The sequence below is a fragment of the Humulus lupulus genome, chromosome 5, assembly GCF_963169125.1.
Source record: "Humulus lupulus chromosome 5, drHumLupu1.1, whole genome shotgun sequence".
Classification (NCBI taxonomy): Eukaryota; Viridiplantae; Streptophyta; class Magnoliopsida; order Rosales; family Cannabaceae; genus Humulus; species Humulus lupulus.
The window spans coordinates 12,168,418-12,180,431 of record NC_084797.1 but is presented as its reverse complement, the minus strand read 5'-3'; the positions used below and the strand labels follow the sequence as shown (position 1 = coordinate 12,180,431).

General features: G+C 34.7%; 1 non-coding gene across 1 annotated transcript; it reads right to left on the bottom strand.

Annotated features, from left to right (window-relative positions):
• Positions 1-980: 980 nt before the first annotated feature.
• TRNAG-CCC (transfer RNA glycine (anticodon CCC)) lies at positions 981-1,051 on the bottom strand. The gene has a single exon. It is a non-coding gene; the product is annotated as a tRNA-Gly (tRNA).
• Between the last annotated feature and the right edge of the window lie 10,963 nt (positions 1,052-12,014).

Sequence of the window (12,014 nt, the reverse complement as noted above, 5' to 3'; positions counted from 1 at the left end):
GTCCAGCACCCAAGCTTTAGTCGTCGGGCCTAGAACTTAAGTCTCATATACCGACAGAGACTTAACATTTTCTCAGAAGTTTCAACCGTGCATTGTCTACCGCGATCTAAAGAAACAACGAGAAGACCCACGATCTCATGATCATGGGGAGGTGGACACGTATCTTCACTGCCTGATAATCGTGTGCCAAACCACGATCCCAGTATGACCAGTCATGTAACAGCCCCTGGTACTATAAATAAAGGACCCAGGGCTTCATCAAGGGGGATCTTCTCTCTTTTTTGGAATTTGGGGAGAAAAGTATGAGTGACGAGTGAACTCATTAGTTTGTGCTTGTAATTGTCGAGTAATTCAATATTAAAGATGAAGTGGATTATGTTATTACTGTTCATTAGAATGAACAGGGCTGAACCACTATAAAATTCATGTGTGTTTATTTAAGATAATCGTATTCTGTCATTTGTTTCATTTATTTCGTTCAAAAGGTGTCGTATATTGCACATACGACTGTTGCCAAATTTAACAAGTCAACAAATACATATTTTTTATTTTTTATGATCCCTTTTTTTTCTTTCAATTTTACTAACTGAAGTTTTAAAAAAATACAATTCTAAAGTTTAATTACAAAAATATTCTTTCTATAAAATAAAAAACAACTAAAAATCAATCAAAAAAACAAATTCATTGCATCAACTCAAAATAAACTAAAAAAACAACACAAATAACAATATACATCGGACCAATTAAACATTAACAACAACAACAACAAAAAATCTAAAAAAAACTAATTGAAAACAACACAATCAAATAAGAAAAAAAAAGGCAAATATATAAATATTTACCTAAAATAGTAAAAATAAATAAGAAATAAATACACAAAACATATATGAGTCAGCAAGAAAAGAATCAACCAAGTTACAATAAAAAATAATACCAACGTTATAATTTGTTATTTTAAAACAAAAACAAAAAAGTTAAAATGCGCATCCAGGGAATCGAACCCTGGTCAGTACCGTGGGAGGGTACTATGATACCACTACACCAGATGCGCTTTTTGTTTAATGCGTTTCAAAATATATATATATTATCAAAATAAAAGTATTATAACATATTATAATTCTACTGTAAATATATAATTTAATCATATTTTTGTGCTCGGAGATATATAGTAAGCATTCATCTCAAAAAAAATTATGATCACTGGTAGGTAAATTTTCCCATTTCATGTATTTGGATAATAATTGTACTGAAATCTTTATCATTATACCTTGTAGTTTGTCTATGATCTCAGATACATTGATTGGGATCTACTTTATATATGTATACTTATGATCAAAAAGAGATTTTAATCCTACTTGATTTGAATGTTATAAACTAAAAGCAAACGAAAACAAGCTCGTATTATTATTTTGAATATAATTTTTTTTTTAAGTTTTGTTTGGATGTAAGATGCAAATTTAAGTTCAAGTTAGAGAAATATTCGATTTTGGTACTTAGGTACTAAAATCGGATATTTTCTATTTCACTTAAGTGGGTTGTTGATTGAGTCTTAAAATTGTAAGATGTTGATAACTTGATACTATAGAAGTTTACATTAAACATGGGAAAAATAAACATAATTTTTATATTTATGGGAAAACAAGTAATTATACAAAAATATGACAATTTCATAAAATATAAAAAATAGATTAACATGAACATAATTATACAAAACTCTCTCTCACTTTCAACCTCAAGACATCTCTCCTTCTTTTCTTCTTTCTTCCTCTCTCCTCCTCCATTTGGTTTCCTCCTCCGCCCCCAGCCGACAATGCTTTTCCACCCCCGCCCCCATCCCCGACGGTGACGCACCTCCGCCGATTCAGTTCTTCTTCTTCTTCTTCTTCTTTCTACAGATCTTGTTTTATTCTTATTCTTTTGTTCTTTTTGTTGTTGTTGTTCTTCTTCACATTTATATTTCATTTTTTTTTACTTTCAGACCTAACTGTAACCGGTTATCATCATAATATGTTCAATACTTTTTGTACATGTTTAAGTAAGTAGGTACCATGGAGACTGATTCTTTTTATCAGATCTGATTTTTTTTTTAGACCTGGTTACATTATCAATTAATTTAGATTTTTTTTTGTTTAGATCTAGTTTTTTTTTCACACTTGACTAAGTAACAGGTACAAATGTGACTAGTTTTTTTATTTCAAACCTAGGTGTAACTAATTACCATAATGATCAGTTTAGATTTTTTTGTTTAGATCTGATTTTTTTTTTTTAGACAACAAGCTAAGTAACTATGTACCATCGCGATAGATTTAGTTTTTTTTTCTTCCTTTTTTGAGATATATTTTTTTATTTTCAAACCTAATTAAGTAACCAATTATCATCATATCACTAATATATATATATATATATATTGATATTATTAAATGGCGGTAACCATTACCACCATGTCACTAAAAAGATTATAAAAAATTTGAACAGGCTATGCTACCACATAATTTTTTTAAAAATCTTATTCCGAAAACAATATGGTAAGCAAAAATAATATTACAAAAATGTGGGGAAAAAATCTCATGTAATTGTAAAAAATAAAAATAAAAAAAGCCATAAAAAAAATGCACAAAGTTGAAAACCCAATATTTATCTCAATGAAAAAAAAAATTATATTTTATGTAATTTCCTCTTGATACTATTGAGTAGGTGCCTTGGAATTTTAATTTTATGGATACTAAAATTAATACTCCTGTCATTAGCCCATTTATTTTTCATGATCAGAGTGGAGAAATAAGGAAAAAACTTCCTCTGATTTTTCAGTTTCTCTTTTCTTTGTTGGCCTTTTTCTCTCTTTGCTTTCTTGATTACATCTATTTTATCTTGACTTGATAACTCAATTCAGAAGGCTATCATTAAGTGAAAATGGATAGTTGGGTTTTTCAGTTTCTTTGTACTTTTTTAGAGTATGTAATTAATAACTTCAAATATCCAATTCATAGTAAGAGTTGACAATAATTGGTTATGAAACTTATTTTTGCCCTAGGGAATGTAACTAAATTTGTGATATTATCATTGGCTAATTATGGATATTATCATTGGTTGTCTTAACTCTTAGGGGTGTTTGATACGAGGTAAAGTAAACGTGGGAATGAGAATCTAAATTATTTTTTATATTTGATTCAAATTTTGAGGGAGTAAAGTTAATAATTTACATGAGCCCTATATGTATTTTAAGGGTAAAGTGAACATTTTTGTACTTTCATCCTAAGTTCACCTACACTTTCCAAGGTAACTCAACTCCTCAAAACAAACACCCATTTAAGTATAAGTTATGTTGGAGTAACATGTTATATTTTATTAGTTTTAGCACTATTGCCCCTTTGGTTGGTCGTAATTTGTCAATTTAGTCCCTGAGTTTTTATTTTTTTTAGGCAATTACATCCCTGTATTTGTGAAAGAGTATCAATTAACCCCAATTCACTTAACACTATTAAAATTTAACATAGTTATATCATGTGAGCTAAATACTAAGGTAAGGGCGAGATTGTCTTTTCCTTGGCTCATCTTCTCTTAATTCTTATTTCTCATCTACAAACTAATCATCTCTCATAACAATAAAAATTATTCAGAAGAACATATACCCATAACAATGAGAAACTGGCCTGTTTGGCATTGTTTTCTGTTTTTTGTTTTCAAAGTTGTGTTATTAGAAATGAGAACAGAAAACTGTTTTTGTAGTTTTCAAAAAACAAGTGGTGTTTGGTTAATGTTTTCTAAAAATGATTTTTTAGTTTTATTTTTTTTAAATCTTAAATAAATATTAACAAATATATTTACAAAGAGAAAAATATTTTAAAAGTTTGTAATAAATAATGAGATAAAATAATTTTAAAAAAATGATGAAAAATAAGAAGTGAGAAAGTAAGGAGAGAAAATTTGAAGAAATAGAAATTGATCCAAGAAAAAATGAGAGAGAATGTGATGAGAAAGAAAGTGAAGAGAGAAAAAGTAATGAGAGAGGAATGACAATAGAGAAAAAATGATGAGAGAGAAAATGAAAATATATTAAGTGATGAGAGAGAAAGTGATGTGAGAGACACTGAAGAGAGAGAAACTAATGAGAGAGAAAATTATGTAACAATAAATGATGTTAAATAATAATAAATAAATGATATGAGAAAAAAATAGACAAAATTTTTTTGAGAACAACAGAAAACAACTTTTTGTTGTTCTCAAAATTTTCTGTTATTTGGAACTTTGTTTTAAAAAATTATTTTATGAAAACAACGCCAAACAACTCAACTTGTTTTCAAAAAACAGTTTTTAGCTTTTAAAAACAAAAAACAGTTTTTTAGTTAAAGTACCAAACACCCTCATATCGCTTAAGTCCTTCATTTTAATTTGCCTTTGAATATTGCTTTGAGATCTTGGGAAATTCAGCTCGACTTGGATTCTTTTTGTTTTACACTTTCGTTTTTAATTTTAGGTCTAAAATTATTTGGGTATTCAATCTTAGTGTCTTTTGTGTTTGATTTTCTAGTTGAGTGTGGAAAAGAGAGAAGGGATTGATATATTTTTTTTTCCCAATATAAAAACAGTGAAGTCCGAGAAGGTGGGTCACTTAATTTTCTCACACTTCCTCAATCTCACTACCTATTCTATTTTTATTTTTAGCTCTTTGTATTTATTTAAATACAGAATAATGATTGACATAAACTTAAATTGTACACATTTATTACACACAATAATTGATAATTAATTTTAACTACACAATTAAAAGTGACCTAATCTTCACTTAAAACTATCTAGGGCTAAAATTATAGATAATTCTTAAAAAAATTATATATATTTGTTAGATTATTTTTTTATGTATTTAATTATTTGTTTTAGTTTTTTTTTTTGCATAATAATTTAAATTTTTGGCTAAAAATTATATAGAATAGAGATATTTGTAGCAAAAATACTAAATTTTTTATGATAGTTGCATTTAAATATCAATTTTTTTTATTTTGGCGGCATTATATTGTCACATCATATTTTTGTCTTCGAATTTCAAATTATTTTATCTTAAGAAATCTAACTTTTATATCCCTATATAATGACATATTTTTCACATAAGAAGACCACACCTCTTTAACACAGTTCTAAACCAACTTCTTTCTCTTTCAAAATGACTTCAATTAGAACTCCTTCATACTCAATTGAAGAAGATGTGCATTAGTGTCATGTGTATCTTGACATTTCTCAAAATCCAATCATAGGAATTAACTAATCCAAAGATCAGATGTGGGCAAGAGTTGAATTAGCGTATCACTCTGGACAGTTTAGTAGTCAACCTCGACCGAGAAGATATTTGCAAACTCGAATGACGACCATTCTTGCGGCAGTTTCAAAATTAAGGAGATGCGTTAACCAAATTGAAAATAAAATTTCAAGTGGTGCTTCACAAGAAGATATTGTGAGTATATATTGTTATAGTTTATTTTTAGTTAGTAACTTGTTTTTAATTTTATTGAAAACATTTATTTATTATTCAATAGTTAAATCAAGTGAAGATGTTATTAGCACAAGATCCAAAGTACAGAAGAAGGTTCAAATTTGATCATGTGTGGTCCATTCTTCAAGATTGTGAGAAATTTACAAATGACAACACCAGCTAGATTCCAACAATAAGGTCGTAGTTTCAATTCCCCCCAATCTTCTTCTGGCTTAGAATCACTGACACCGGCACCCACCCGTATGAGTTCATTTGATCTTAATATGAATGATGAGGAAGTTCCTATTAATTTATCTGAAAGACCTATCGGTGTGAAAAAAGCAAAAGAAAAACAAAAAAGTAATGAAAAATTTAAGAAATTAATGGATCAAAGCCAAAAACTTGTTAACATTATAGAAAATGGTAACTTTGAAACAAATGAACTTCTGAGAGAAAATGTTGATGTGGCTAGAATGAGAGAAGATAATAAAATTTTATTTACGGATTTGAATTCTATATCCGATCTAGAGTTTCGCCAATTTATTCAAAGCGAAAAGAGAAACATTTATAGATCAAGAGCACAAACATCCGAACAAGGAGAATGATCTCAATATCAGTGATCTCAATATCGAGCATCTAAGTATTGGGGTTTTATGCCCTAATTAAAACTCAAATTCTTTGTAATCTCATTTTATTATCAATAAAAGAATAGAAATCATCTTTTGACTTTGTTATCCAAAAAATTAGCATTGATGACGTGGCAAGTGATCCCTGGACACGTGGCTAATACCTGGAAAGGCTCTGCTAGAGTATCGACCAGAAGACGCATTAGAAGCAGTAAGCAGCCCAGTCTTGCTTGCGACCAGTCTGGTCGATGGTTCCACATACAAAGCAACATTACTGTGAAGATCTTTGTAAATCCCGAATTTAACTCACACAATCTCCTGAGTATCCGATTATTCAGGAAAGAATATCTGTAACAATCTTTTGTAATCCCCCTTGAGCCTATAAATAGCAAAAGATAGCTCAAGGAAGGGACTTTTGGCTTTTGAATTATTTGAGACTATAGTAATTCTCCTAGTGATATTATATTGTTCTTCAGAGGTTAGTGAAACTCATTGAACCCTTGTTCTTTGATCACTCATTTGATTTTATATCAATAACAGTCTAAGTGGACGTAGGTTATTACCAGATCCTAGGGCCGAACCACTATAAAAACATCGTGTTGTTATTACTTTTTGTCATTACATTCTTCTCTACACATTCATTCATATCAAGCATATTCTGACTCCGTGTCAGTTGGCCAAATCCTGGGTCAACATTCTGGTGCTTTCATTGAGAGCTTGATTTATCATTGCTGAGAAAACTAATGGCGAAAACTGGAAGGAAAGCTGGACAGGCGGCCGCTGCTGCGCCATCAAATCCACCTCCTCCTCCCCCTGCAAGCGTGGCGGAGGATGAGCCACATCTGGACTTTGAGGAGGAAGAAATGGATGATGCAACGCTGAAGAGTACCCTAGGGGCGTTGCAGGAAGAGCTGGCTAGTCTGAAAGCCAGTCAAGAGACTGCTACCGGAGTTGTGGCGCGGCAGCAGCAGGAGATTGAACGGCAACGCGCGGAATTAAGCAAAAGGCAGGCGGAGATGGACCGCCGCCAGAGCGAAGCCATGGCAGCCCTCGAGGCGGCCTTGCAACTGGCAAGGAATTAGGCTGCACCTGTTTCGCAACCTGACCAACCTGGCAATGGGCTGTAAAGGTTTTGACAATGATTGTGAAAAATGTATATGCTCTCTTATTGAATGAATGAATGAATATGCAGAGGTATATATAGTGATTACATCAGAAGAGAAATAGATCTAACTAACTAACAGAATTGCAGCTAACACTAACATAAATAACTAACTGCTAGCTGTACAAAAATAGAATATACAAATATGTACATCAAGTATAACCAGTCTTAACACCCCCGCTCAAACTAAGAGTGGATAGAGAGACAACTCTTAGTTTGGACCGCAAGAAAAAGAACCGAGAATGAGAGAGAGCTTTGGTGAGAATGTCAGCAGTTTGATCCAGAGCAGGAACATGTTGAACAATTATTTGATTTCTCTGAACTTTCTCCCTGACAAAATAGAGGTCAAGCTCAATATGCTTGGTCCGTGCATGTTGAATGGGATTAGCAGAGAGAAGAACAATGCTAAGGTTATCACACCAAAGCACAGGAGGATGCTGTGAGGCAATCTTCAACTCGGAAAGAAGAGCTTGAAGCCAGGTGATTTCTGCAGTAAGAGTAGCTAAGCTTCGGTACTCTACCTCGGTACTGGACCTAGAAACAGTTGGCTGCCTCTTTGAAGACCAGGATATCAGATTGGGACCAAGATAAACACACATGCCAGAGGTTGATCGACGATCATCGGGATCCGATGCACAGTCGGCATCACAGAAGCCAACTAGATCAACAGAGGGCCTAGCTTGAAAATGAAGACCAAAATCCAGAGTTTGTTTGAGGTATCTGAGCAGGCGCTTCACAGTCTTCCAATGTGACTCAAGTGGATTGTGCATGAACTGTGAAACTTTGCTAACAGCAAAGGAGATTTCTGGACGAGTGATAGTTGCATACTGAAGAGCCCCAACTAAGCTGCGGTAGAGCTTTGGATCCTGAACAGGATCACTACCCGAAGCAGAGAGTTTCTCACCACCAACCATAGGAGTGGGAAGACCATTAGCAAATTGCATTTTCGCTCGGCATAATAAATCTGTGATATATTTTGACTGAGATAAGTGATATCCTTGAGATGTTTTGGCCACTTGAATGCCAAGAAAATAATGAACATCACCCATGTTCTTGAGAGCAAACACAGAATTCAAATGAGTGATCAATTGATGCACTTGAGTAGCCGATCTACCTGTCACCAAGATATCATCAACATACACTAGAACAAAAATAGGTGACCCATTGTCAAACCGCAAAAATAAGGATTGATCAGCTTGAGAGTTGTGAAAATGCAGAGAAAACAATGTTGCCCGAAGCCTTTCAAACCATGCTCTAGGGGCTTGTTTGAGGCCATAGAGGGCCTTGTTCAACTTGCAAACCAATGGAGGAGTATGTTGGGTTTCAAAACCAGGAGGTTGGGTCATAAACACTTCATCTTGGAGCTGGCCATTTAAAAAAGCGTTATTGATATCCAATTGTTTTATAGGCCAGCCAGAAGAGAGAGCTAAAGAGAAAATGACCCGAATAATTGTTGGTTTAATTACTGGACTGAAAGTCTCAGTAAAATCGAAACCAAATTGTTGATTGAAACCCTTAGCAACCAATCTAGCCTTATGCTTTTGAACCGAGCCATCAGGATTCTCTTTCACCTTGAATACCCATTTACAACCAATGGCTCTTCGATTTGGTGGCAGCTCCACTAGAGTCCAAGTGTCATTACGTTCTAAAGCATGTATTTCAGCATCCATTGCAGACTTCCAATGTGGAGTAGTCAATGCATCAGTAAGTGTCAAAGGCTCTCTAGAGGTAATAAATACCTTTGGTTTGAAGACCCCTGCTTTAGAACGAGTTACCATTTAATGTTGGTTCTGGTTAGATCGTGGAATTGGTAACATAGGATCAGCTGCTTGTATAGTCTCAGGTGGGGATGGACTAGTTGAAGGCTGAGTCTGTTGTAATGGGGATGAGACAGCGGAAGAAGTAGGAAGAAGAGGTGGAATAGATGGATTATGAGGCTGGAAAGGAATAGAAGATGGTGAGGACCGACTAGGGGAATGAGAAGGTGACAATGAATGAGGTGGAGCATGAAGAGATGCTGAAGTTTGAGGTGTTGAAAAAATAGGAACAGTAGTACGAAGTTTTGACAACAAGGGAATGGAAGTCGTGGAAGGAGAGGACATTTGACTTTGAGATTTTACTGGTAAAGCAGGTGATGAATATGGAAAATTATGCTCATTAAAAATTACATCACGTGATATATAGATTCTACCAGTTTTGGATAGACATTTATAACCTTTGTGATTATAGCTATATCCAAGAAAGATGCAAGACTCAGATCGAAATTGTAGCTTATGAGAGTTGTATGGTCTAATATTAGGAAAACACTCACACCCAAATGTTTTTAGTTTGGACTAATCTGGCTGTTTGTGGAATAAACAAAGAAGAGGTGATGAATTTGCAATAACAGGAGATGGAAGTCTATTTATTAAATAGACAGAGGTTCGAACAGCTTCATCCCAAAACTTTAAGGGTAAGGAAGCATTAGCAAGAAGAGTTAAGGACATCTCAATAATGTGCCTGTGCTTGCGCTCAGCAAGGCCATTTTGTTCAGAGGTTTTGGGACAAGAGACACGATGGCTAATGCCATTTTCAATGAGGTATTGAGTAAAGGCTTGATACTCACCTCCCAGTCGGTTTGAATTGATTTTATCTTATGCCCAATTTCATTTTCAATCTGAGTCTTAAAATTTCTAAATGTTTGTATGGCATCAGATTTGTTTTTCAGCAGATAGACCCATGTATATCTAGAGAAGGAATCTATAAAATGTATGTAATATCTATAGCCATTAGAGGATAAAATGGGAGCTGGCCCCCATAGGTCAGAATGAATGAGCTCAAGGGGAGTAGTATACTCAGATGTGGATATGGGAAATGGAAACTTATGTATTTTGCCTTGACAGCATGATGAGCAAAAATCAAATTGAGTTTTATTAATGTGGGGAAGATTACATGAAGAGAGAATAGATTTTACAATCTTAGCAGATGGGTGACCCAATCTGTTATGCCACAACAAAAATTCAGAATTACATGGAGATTTAGAAGTAGAAACATCAGCAGAAAAACAATGAGACAACGATGAGAAGGATGACTTATTCGAATTGGTAGACATGGAAGATGAAGGCACTGAGCTAGGATGAACAAGATGAACTTCAGACGAAGGAAATGCATAGAGACCGTTGTTAAGGGTCCCTCGCATCAGAGTTTGATTGGTGACCTGGTCTTTCACAAGACAAAAATCAGAATGGAATTCACAATAGACATTATTATCTTTTGTTAGCTGGGAAACACTGATAAGGTTTTTCTTAATGGTTGGAACATGCAGCAATTGATTTAGAAACAAAGGTTTGGAAGGAGATAGAGACTGTATAACAGACTTACCAATGTTGGATATCGATAGACCCGAGCCATCACCAACATGCAATTGGTCAGATCCAGAATAAGGACTCTTGCTCAAGAGATTCTGATCATTATTGGTACAGTGGTTCGTTGCGCCAGAGTTAGGGTACCACGAAGCGTCGTTAACCATTTCTGAAGAAGCTACCAAAGCATTCATGGAGGAAGATGACTTGTCGACTGGTTGAGCTCCAAAACCAGGAAAATCCATATTGAATCGCTGATAGCATCTGGATGTGTAGTGTCCTGGACGAGAACACAGCTGACAGATCGGGCGTGATACGGGAGGAGTAGAAGAATTTGGGGAATTCTCACTGTATGATCTACCGGGATTGGGAAAACGACCACGGCCACCAGCATACGGATTCCAGAAAGTACCACAGCCAGAAGAAGGTATCGAACCTTGAGATTGAGAGGATGGAGAAAAACGACCATAACCAGGGTTTGAAAAAGAGGCCGAGCCACCTCGTCTATACGCCGCATTGACTTGAGGAGTGGAATCCAGATCCTGATTGTGTTTCTCCAAACGACTTTCTTGAGAGAGAAGAAGAGACTCTATTTCAGCAACAGTGTAAGACGATTGTCGAGAGTTGATGGAGATGACGAAAACGTCGTATTCTGGAGGAAGACCATTGAAAATCGCAGTGATATGGTCTTTCGCAGTCGTAGTGTGACCAACGGAGCTGAGTTGATCGACAAGAAATTTGATCTTGAGCAAATAATCGTTCAAAGATAGGGAGCCTTTCTTGAGATTCCTCAATTGAGTATGAAATTGATCGATCTTGGCATTAGTTTGAGTAGTGAAGTAGGTGTCAAGAACACACCAAACCTGAGCCGAGGTGTCTGATCCAACAACTCTAGTAAGAATGGTTTCGGACATTGAGGATAGTAGCTAAGAAAACAGGAGATTGTCTTGCTGCTTCCATTGAGTATAAGCCAAATTGATGTTACCAGCAACACGATCAGCATCGGTGAGAAATTTCAGTGGAGGAGTGAAATCAGAATCAATGTAATCTTCAAGCATATGGCCTCTGATAGCAGCAAGAACTTGAGGTCTCCAAAGAAGAAAATTGTGATTGTCGAGTTTGACAGAGAGATTGTGAGAAAAAACAACAGGTGCAAAAGAAGTGGAAGACATGGAAGAAGGAACAGCAGAAGCCATGGAGTAACAGAAATGAAGATCAAGATCAAGAATCAAACGAGAAACAGAATCGTAAGGGCACTGATACCATGTAAAGGTTTTGACAATGACTGTGAAAAATGTATATGCTCTCTTATTGAATGAATGAATGAATATACAGAGGTATATATAGTGATTACATCAGAAGAGAAATAGATCTAACTAACTAACATAATTGCAGCTAACACTAACATAAATAATTAACTG